Source organism: Aulonocara sp. 'chitande type north' Nkhata Bay, linkage group LG14, assembly GCF_057382095.1.
Source record: "Aulonocara sp. 'chitande type north' Nkhata Bay isolate Kocher_YH1m ecotype deep benthic linkage group LG14, A_spYH_male_GT1.1, whole genome shotgun sequence".
NCBI classification, from domain to species: Eukaryota; Metazoa; Chordata; class Actinopteri; order Cichliformes; family Cichlidae; genus Aulonocara; species Aulonocara sp. 'chitande type north' Nkhata Bay.
This window is the reverse complement of record NC_141357.1, coordinates 8714211-8724590: the sequence shown is the minus strand read 5'-3', so window position 1 is coordinate 8724590 and position 10380 is coordinate 8714211. Positions and strand designations below refer to the sequence as shown.

Genomic DNA, 10380 nt, shown 5'->3' with positions numbered 1-10380 from the left:
AGGAACCTGGACCACACCCGACCAGAAACTCCCACAGCATATGACAGTATGTGCTTTGTCTGTAGGGGCCACCGTAAATATACTTTTATTTATTCCCTCCACATAAAATGTAATAAATAAATCATATAATACAAAAACCAACTATTCACATTTCAACTTTTAACTATTTAAATTTTCAGCTTTTTCCTTTTAAACAAATTTAAAGTGAAACAACACAAAACACTGCAAACCACAACACAATTAAATATAAATTAAAATATGAAAACGAAAAGAAGATGCATATTCTCTGCCATATGGGCCCGCATGAATAAACTTCCTGAATCCTTTATCATCTGCAACTGAAAATAGTTGTGGATGATTACTATACCTTTCTAATGTGACGTTGTTGTCCCTGCCTCTCTTTCTCTCTCCCTCCTGCTCTGTTCCTGTGGTACTGCGAGTGCAACCGCCCCTCCCCCCTCTGCCCAGCGCAAAGAGCAAAGCGGAAAAAAAGTGCGAGCCAGAGGGTGAGAGAAAGAAAAATAAAAAACCCACGGCTCACGATAAGGAGCCGGCTCGTGTCGTTCACCTCAAAGACCCGGCTCTAAGAGCCATCTCGTTCGCGACCGACACATCACTACTCACCACTGCTATGAACGAGTGTGGAGGGAACATCATTTAAGGCTTCATGGTTTTGTAGGACAGCAAATTTGAATTTGAATTAAGGAGAATGTCAGGGCAGCAGTTCATCACCTGAAACTTATGAAAGGTCAGCAACGCAACCAGGCAATTTATCCACAGCCCAGGAAAAAGAAAGAAGAAAATCCATGTTTGTGAGGCGCTAAATCCTGACTTCACACCAAATGAGATGCTGTGGTTCGTTAGGAATATTGATAGACTGAGATTGGACTGAGAAATGATTACCACTTCCTACTGTTCTTTGTGTAATTATCATAGGCAGCCACAGGAAGCATCTATTGTTAATGCTAAAGGAGTTTGTATGAGTTACTGCAGTAACACTTACTTCTTGTTGTGTGTTCATCTCTTTGTTTGTAAGATGAAGTCACATGAAGGTGAGCTTACATTTGATAAGTGAGGGTTCACCAAGCTTTCCTCGCTGCCGCACACGCAGCAGAAAACGAAAAAGTCTCTTTCTTCTCAAGTTCCCTCTCTACAGTTTCCCCATTTTACCACACAGGGGCGATGTTGCTACACACGAGACAAAGTACCTCGTGAGACCTTGTGAGAATATCTTGGACTCTGTGCAAAAATATTAGCACATTTCATACTGCGATCAAAGTTAAGACGACACGGAGCCATCTGGGAACTGAGAGGCCGACTTAGTGGAAATCTGTTCATGTTTTTTTTCTTTTTTTTGTTAGGTTAAAGAAAAGTATTAGCTGATTTATAGTAAACACAAAGACAGAGACGGTTAATTACACAGAGAATGACAAGCAGTCCCCTAAGAAAGAATGGCTGCAACTATGTGCACATGTGTGCACGGCGTCTCATAAACGTATGCAAATGCAATTAGGGTAGTTTTAATAATGCATGACAGTGCATCACATTTTCAATTCTGCCTGATTCACACCTAATGGCACAGCCCCCGTAACCTTGTAGGCACACACTGCATTGACATTTACTTCTGTCAGCTGATTACACACTTCCTTGTGTGTGTGTGTGTGTTTCAAGATATCTTCACAACTTGCCTGCAACGTTGGCATCTAACTGATACACATCTTTGAAATAGTCTCACGATTCTGTTTCCTGCTAGACTTCACACCTACCCACCTCCCCACCCCAACTTGTGAGTGCCTTATTCCACTTATCTCAGCATAATCTTTTTAACGGTGAGATGTCGTGCATTGTGCTCGCATTCTGCATCAGTCTCCACAAAATGCGATTTCAATATCCTGTGCGATTCAATTCAATTTGCTTCATTAGTGTGGCATTCAAAGCTTTGCATTACGAAGTCTTTACACCCCCGTGCAGCTCCCGCAGTGGGCTTCTCATCCCTCCCTCATCTCTTCCTCCTCCCCGTTGTTTTAAAAAACATCAAAGGTTAGATTAATCACAATCCTCAGAGGAGACGGATGACTGAGAGAAGTCTGCTCTTTGTTATGAAATCTTAGTTGCAGATTTCAGCAGAGAATAGATATATTTGCAGTATTTTTCCTTCATCCCACCCATGGATTCTAATAGTGCAGTGTCTTGCTGTGTGCTTTGATGTCCCAGTGAGAATTGAAAGGGCCCCAATGTTCCCACACAAATGAATGTTTTTTTTTTTTTGCTTTTACCCTCCTTATGGAAGCCTGTTTGGGAAAAAAAGAAGCTCAGCAGTGTTACATGCATCAGTACACACTGAAAAATAGCCGTGTTAGAGGAAATTGCGCAAACAGGGGGAAAGCATGCTCACGCGCACAAAAAGATGCATAAAAAGACATTTTCATCCTAAATAACCTTTGCAATTTCAGACAGAGGACACAATCCAGGTAGAGTGTAAGTCTGTTATTGCTTCTGCACTTTTACAAATGATATGCAGGGCTTTAGACTGCAGAAAATAATAGATCTGCTGGTTATACAGTGTTGCTGTCAATACACAGGGTCCTTTCAGGTGTCAAAGACACGCTCTGTGGAGGTATCCTTTGTCAAGGTCACTCAATGTGCACTGCAGGCTGCTTCATAACAAAAAGAAAAAAAAGAAGAAAAAAACCCCAACAGTCAGATCTACAAAGCAAGCTCTGCTTCCTGTCATTTGTACAGAATGCTGCCATGAATGTATGCACGTGCTGCATGCACTCAGCTGTGCTTGTTTGTCCACTTATGCATGCTAAATGATTCACCCCCAACCAATCAGCATCGCTACATGTGTTCTTTGTTGCTTGCCTGCACCGAGTCTATCATTCTCACAATAAATCAAAATCTTTTTTTTACACCTCTGTGTGGACTCATTCCCCAGAGAGGGGGAACCCACCCCTTTAAAAAAAATTCTGACCTTTGCCAATCCACATCGTGGCTCCCCCCCCCCCACCAACCATTCAGATATAGCAAGACCACATACTGTAAATAAACTCTCTGCTGCCATCTTTCACTTAAAAAATCAAAAAAAGTAACTAACTTTTTTTCCCTCAGGAAGTTTGAGCAGGAAAGTAAAGAAGAGGAGAGGGGAATGACAATGTTAAATATTTCATGTTTTCCTCTTGGTAATTCCGTGCGGTTGGAACGAGACCTCGTTTTCCACAGAAACATGAGCAACTTTGGGACTGATTGCAGGAGCCTGGGAAGCTGTGTGTTTCTCTTTTATTTTTTTATTTTATTTTTTTGCCTCTCTGCTCCAAAATAGGCCTGGGTGGTGATGCATAATGCATGGGGCTTCCTATGTGCAGCTGGAAAGGGCTGTGAGTCCTGTGGGATCAGCCTGGGACTGGGAAAGGGGTGTCCAGATTCACATTCTGCTGCATGGGGCTGGGCACCTCAAAAAAACAAAACAAAAAAAAAGAAAACGGAGCTTGAAGGAAAACATGAAGTTTGTGTGTTTTTTAAAATTTCCTGTTCAGATTACTGTAAGATATCTTACTGGCTTTCATCTAAATCAGGGCCACGAGAGAAAATGTAGGGCTCTTTTTGTCAAATCTATTATTAATTGAAAGTTTCTTCTAGTGTGTATTTAATTTTTATGATTCAAATAATATTATATTCGAGCACCGTGTTGGTTCAGGCGTTCCATGGGAGTCAAGCTGCGGCAGATCAGCTGATTTCACTGCCAGCTCACATCAGCTGATGGTCAGCTGATAGGATTCTACACATCCAGCTGTCAAATCTCATACACATGGGTCCATAAGTATTTGGACAGTTTTCTTTTTTGTTTGATGTGGTGTTGAAAAGAGAAAAATTTAAACCGATTTATGTCGTTACTCAAATACTTATGGACCTAACTGCTATATAGGCTACTTTGGTTCATAGAGTTGGTGGTGCAACTGCAAGCCACTTAGGAACCCACCACTATCTCAGCTTTTTCCATTTCATTCTATTCATGCTACTGTATTTCTGACTTAACCAACACCAAGTGTTGTCATTGATGCCTGATCTGTCATGCCTTCAGGCCTTCCATTCCTGGGACAAATCTGATTTTGACCTAGGTGGCAAGACAGCTGGACTTGTAGAAATGACATGTAAAGACTGCCTCATAAGAGATTTGCTTTATCTGTTCCTGACAACGTCATTATCCCTTATCCTGTGGTGGTTCAAGTAAATCTGAGGCTCTGCGCTATCGGTGCATTCCTTGGCATATTTATGCAGAGTTGACGCTGGGTTTGGTTTTTTTTTTGCGCAGCGTGGCGGCTTTTATCCTGCCAATCCAGTGTTTTCCTGTTGTGTTGAAACAGAATCTCTGTGCGTCTCTCACGCGTACAGTTGTTTATTCTAAACATTAGTATGCACAGGCATGTCAGCTGTCACAGTCATGCTTGTATCCATAGCCCCTCCCCGATGGAAAATGAATTTCAGTGCACTGCTTCTTCTTCTTCCCAGTTGTTGACAAAAACCAGTGCGCCGTAGACTCTTATGCTGCTAACCTGTTGTCGTGCAAGTTTGGATTTGTATAATGAGCATTCATTCTCTTACATCCGACGCTGCCTTGTGTTCAAACATTTGTTTGATTAAGTAATTAGCAGAGGAAAAGAAAAGAAAACGCCAGAGTTTGGAAGAAGAAGCCTATATATAATGTGTTCACTTTAGAAGCATCATATATATATCTCGAATGATTAAATCCCCCTGCTTTAAACACTAAAAAGCAACTGATGCCGGGACTTGATGTCTTTGGGCGTGTAATTAAGATCAAAACAAAATTTGTAGCAGGACCGTCCTCTAATTTCAAGATGCTCCCCAAACACTGCTCAAGGTCTTCGTTGTGAGACCTTGGAGTGGTTATATGATAGTCCCATATTATTTCTATCTTTTTAATCCCTGCGCACATCTTCCACGGTGCCCCTGCCTCTGGCTCAGAAAGTGACCAAAATAACTTCCCATCACATGACTCTTCAGGTTTATATGGCTCGTACTGTGATTTATTCATGAAAGTGCGTTTTTCTCCTCTAACAAAATCAAGAAGGAAATAAGTAAAAGGGGGGCACTGTCATTAGTAGAGACACATACTGAGTCTTATAAATAAAACATTTACTATCAGAATGAACATAATTTGTTCTAAACTTTTGTTCTATTTAATTGAAACCGATAAAGTGCCTTGAGGCGACTTTTGTTGTGATTTGGTGCTATATAAATACAATTGAATTGAATTGAATTGATATTGTTGCCAATATATCTGAACACAACGTCAGTGGGGGAAAGTAAGATACTCATACTGTGTTACTATGACTTTTTGACTGCGAGGACAATGGCTGGACGGCAGCGGTTTACCTTTGTTCCACCTGTCAGTACTGCAAGTAATTCACTAGCAAAGAACACAATTATTGCACAAGTCATTTTCTTTTATTTCATAGTTTGTCATTCTGTATCATTATACTGACTGGGGGAAAAAATCAACCTTAGCTCAGCTTCGCTTTGCGACACCTCTTGCATGCGAAGTGTGCATTATTTAACAGTGTATTCACTTCACTTAGATATTTCATGTGTAGATCGAGGAGAGGAGAGGCTGCTGGCGGAAATGAGAGTCTGTTGTGCTGAGACAGTTGGTTGCCAGTCCATCTGGGTATGAAAAGTGCTCCAGTTGTCACAAACAGTCTGCATTTCTGTCCTGTGTTACTGAGAGAAATGGTGAAAAGGACAGGAATGACTGAAGAAAAAGCGATGTGAAAGCATTGTGGGAACAAGGAAAGGAAGGCAAACATAAGTGAAATGTGGAAGGAATGGAGGAAAACATAGGTTAATTTAGTTATCTGGAGTTTATGCCTCACTGTAGGAGCATTGTCGGGGACTCTGATTTGAGGTGGGGGAGTGAAATGAGAAAACTTTGGGCCAGGTTCCCGTCTAATTTCTCTTAGTTATTTGGCCTTTCCGCTTGCGGAGCTTTCAATCTCTGAGGCCTTCGGGGGGTCCAGATTATCTCTTTCGTTTGGAGAAAATGAGCTGAGCTGGAAGCTACATTACCTCCCCTGCCTTATGTGAGCTCATTTTTCCCACACCGCCATTAGCTCGCTAAAGCCATTTGGAGATGCACTGTGGAGTGTTTTCCATGTTCATCAGTAAGTGTCTGGCATTCCTTCAGTCAATTATCACCAGAACTGTCTCTGTGTGATAATTCAGGCCTCGGGCTTGTGTCTCTGTGCCAGGGTGGGTATACAAGGGACATGTTGATGGAGGTTTTGAGCAGAGCTTCCAAATTCAAAGTAGCAATCAGCCATCCCTGCTTCATACTCACATATGAGTGATTTAATTAAGTGGTTGGAAGATGTAAAATTCTCAATTCTGCCAACTGAACATATACGAGATTTTAATGAGGATGAATAATTAGCCGGCATGGAGGAAACGGACCTTTATTTCGTGGAGTGGCGACAAGAAGCCAAGGCGGGTGGCCAGTCTAAGAAGCCTCCATCATCAAGCTAGCAGGTGCCTTTTCCCATATAATATTACTTTATTCTCGTGTATTTGGAACGGAAGCGTAGAGCTGTCACCCAGGCAAAAGAGAAATATAAGTATATCACGTTATAACGTGAAAAGTTTATCGTTCTAACAATATACTATCATGTTTGAACAACATGTTTGAACAACATTGTACGAAAAATGTACATAATTATCACGTCCGTACAATATTGTGCGAACGTGACAATTATGTATATTATAATAACGTGATATTATATTATACAAACATGAAAAGCATAATGTTAGAACAATAAACATTTCACGTCATAACGTGATACAGCTCTATTTTTCTTTTGCCTGGGTGGCAGCTCCACGCTTCCATAATTTGGTAATCAAAATATGTAACTTAATTAATTATATTGTGACGTACTTTTGCCTTTTCTTATTATTCTGCCTTCTCAATAACTATCAAAGCCTATTCACATTTAATTTGGCTTTCACAGAAATCCTACCTCTCCTTCTGGCTACAGAGTACTTACCAAGGTTAGAAACAAAGAACAGTTATGCTTTATTAATGTTCGCTAATTACAATGTTCCACATTTCCTTGCTTTTTAAGTCATTTTTAGGCTTTTTAGAGTTTTTGTTTTTTATTTTTTTAGCAGTAATGTTTCTGCCTATTTATTTCAGCCCATGAAATCGAATGCAGATCTTCCTAATGTGAGATTTACATAAATGTAAGTAATTTTGTTTGTCATTGTCATTAATGTTGTTGCTGTTGTTGTTTTTGTGCAGTTTGCAATCATATAAACCTAGCAAGCATCAGTCAGCACAGTGACTAACCTAAACAGATTCTTGCTTTATTCACATATATTATATGTAATTATATATACCTGCACATTGTACCTAGGGTTGCAGCCACTTGGCCCCACCCCATTGTTGTGACAGCCCTGATTGTACTTATACACTGCATCTGAACAGGGAACAGTCTGCCACATTAATGTATTTTTAAGTGACTTGTTTGTAATACATGAATTTGTTTTTTACAGATGTCAAAGTCTCAACCTCATGCTGCCCTCCCCCATCCTCCTAAAGTAAGTATTTGTTGTTGTAGTTTTTTATGCGGTGTCTGTGTCACATGCTAATCATAATTATTGAAATAACTGTTTTCTAACAGATTTTCCAAAACACTAGTTATGTTTGTTGTCATTCAGACCAATACTACTGCTTAGACATTGTTTAGTGGTCATGCATGTTTGACAAGCTCGTTATGATACCAAAACAGTAGGCCTATCACAATAATCGATATATCGACTTAACACACAATACATGTACATGACCTCAATAATTGTTGATGATGTAATTTATCCGCCATTATATTTACAAAAATAAAATATAATGATAACAAAACAATAACATTAAATAACATTGTTTTCTATTTGTTAGAAAATTTACTATTTATTCAAGTTTTTAAGGTATCTAATATTTTGATTCCTAATTTCAATGATCTAAATACTTTAAGAATTAGATGTTGGTTTGTCAATTGAAAGTGTGTAGATCTTGCATTATTATGGTGTTATATTATGATTATACATTCAAAGACATAAAATGGTCTTAAAATGACAATGACATAACTTGTCGCAATTGTTTATGGGGCAATATACCGACCAACAAAAAGTCGCTATCGTAACAGGCCTTCAAAACAGACGGTTTTATGATTGATAAATTCAAAAAATAAATACATTTAATTTCTCTGAGATTCTCTAATATTCAGTTACAGTTCACAACACAGTTACCCGTACATGCAGTATTATACTGTAAATATAAATCTCTGCATTTAGCATCCCACTAGAAGCGTCACAGTTACTGCCTCTTTTTTTTTTTTTTTTTTACAAATACCTGTACTATCACTAACACATTTACTGTTTTACTTTTAGCCTGTGGATACAAATGCAGATTTCCTTAATGTAAGTTGTGCATTTTAATTACATCATGTTATTTTTATTATTATTTATTTATTTATTTTATTTTACATTCAAATATTTCAAGCTTCTTGGTTAAAGAAGCTTGATTGCTAGTAGGTAAAGAATAGTTCACCTATAATTCATATTCCCAATTAATTTCTCACCTCTGATTGAATGCCTTTGTTTGTTTTCCTTTTGACTATAACAAAACATTTTTGCTGGATATATATGGTGAATTTATATGCATAGATACAGTCGTAGTGCTTGACACATGCAAACAGCAGTAGATGTACTAAAAAGGAAATAATTACAATCATGATGTTGATTGCTGATGTCAGTATATATATTTTAGAGGAATGTTTTGTTTTTCACCCAAAATGAACTATATTGCTTCAGAAGAGATTTATTACCCTACCGGACTCTTATATATTGTTCTGTTTTTTGTTTGTTTTTGTTATTTTCAGGTTCAATGGTGCGTGTTCTTCTAATGGCCGCCTTCCCACTGGAGGTTTTGATCCACAGCAATTTAAAAGGTAATCAGCTTTGAAAGTCAGTTCAAATGGTTAGCTAATAGTACTTTAAAAAGCCTACAACTCTGTCACCAGTTTCTTTACCAAAAATTACCCATAAAAGTATCGCTCAATAGCATATATTGTAGTTCAAATGTTTAGTTGTACAAATATCAAATTTTTGGAAATCTAAAACTAGTCAAACACTCAAATGTTCATGCTTTTTATAGGAGGACAGAGCAAAACGGACATCGGCGCAGAGTGAAGAACTGCCCTTGATAAGGACACTATGACAGCCATATATAGTAAGTGAAGACTTTCTGTGTATCTAAAATTGCATACAGCACAAGTAACTTACTTTGCAACCATTAAAATAGGTTGTAAAGTAAGTTACCAATACAAATAGGTGATAATGCATTGTAGTGGTTGGTCTCAGACAAAGAAGGTCAACAGATTTATGAATGCTGGAAGGTAAGGAGAGACGACCAAAAGGGGTGTTAGCATTACTGTAATGTGAACTGGATAGACTTCCCATCTAGGAAAAAAAAGAGGTAAAATTATGCGTAAAATATATCTGTATTAATATTTGTATCTATATAAACAGAAATATCTGTTTGCTAAATGAAGCCAGCTAACATAAATCACATTTTTATTTTAACTCTGATAAAAGTAATAGAACTGTGACTTTTGTTTGTTACAGTGGCGGTAAGGAAGGGGTTTCCCAGCGTGTCCAGAAGGGCTTTGAGGATTGCCGTGAAAGCTGGGGGAACTGAGACTGCTGGAAAAGGAAAAGAAATTACATTTTAAGTATGCTGACTTATGTTCATACAATCACACACACATATACACATACACACACATATGTGTGTGTGTGTATATATATATATATACACACACACACATATATGTATATGTGTGTGTGTTTCTTTTAGAATGTTTGAGTATGTAATGAGCATAAACTTATAAAATGAATATTCCTTGCTTGATTGATATGCTATATGTATGTTTTAAACATCAAATAAAGATTTCTTTCAGATGTTACATGTGAATGTGTTTTCTTAGAAATATATGAAGGGTTAAATTTATATTTTTTTGAATGATTTTAAATAAATTTAAATTGTATTTTGAAATATATTTTATTAATATATTTCAAAATATACAAAAAATGGCCAAAAAATATATGTGCTAAAAAACATTTCAAAATACATAAACATATTTCAAAATGTATTTTAAAATACATTTTGAAATACATTTCAAAATATACAAAAAATGGCCAAAAAATATATGTGCTAAAATACATTTTAAATATATAAATATATTTTAAAATGTATTTTAGCACATATATTTTTTGGCCATTTTTTCTATATTTTGAAATATATTTCAAAATGTATTT

At 37.5% G+C, this 10380-nt stretch overlaps 1 long non-coding RNA gene across 4 annotated transcripts; it reads left to right on the top strand.

Moving 5' to 3' along the window:
• Positions 1 to 6375: 6375 nt before the first annotated feature.
• Positions 6376 to 9926, top strand: LOC147314025 (uncharacterized). 4 transcript variants are annotated; one of them, XR_015124594.1, is made up of 4 exons: positions 6618 to 8481; positions 8943 to 9011; positions 9218 to 9292; positions 9688 to 9926. It is a non-coding gene; the product is annotated as an uncharacterized LOC147314025 (long non-coding RNA). The 4 variants fall into 4 exon arrangements; XR_015124592.1 differs by adding an exon at positions 6376 to 6543 and having other exon boundaries at positions 7020 to 9292; XR_015124593.1 differs by having other exon boundaries at positions 8943 to 9292.
• The last annotated feature ends 454 nt before the right edge of the window (positions 9927 to 10380 follow it).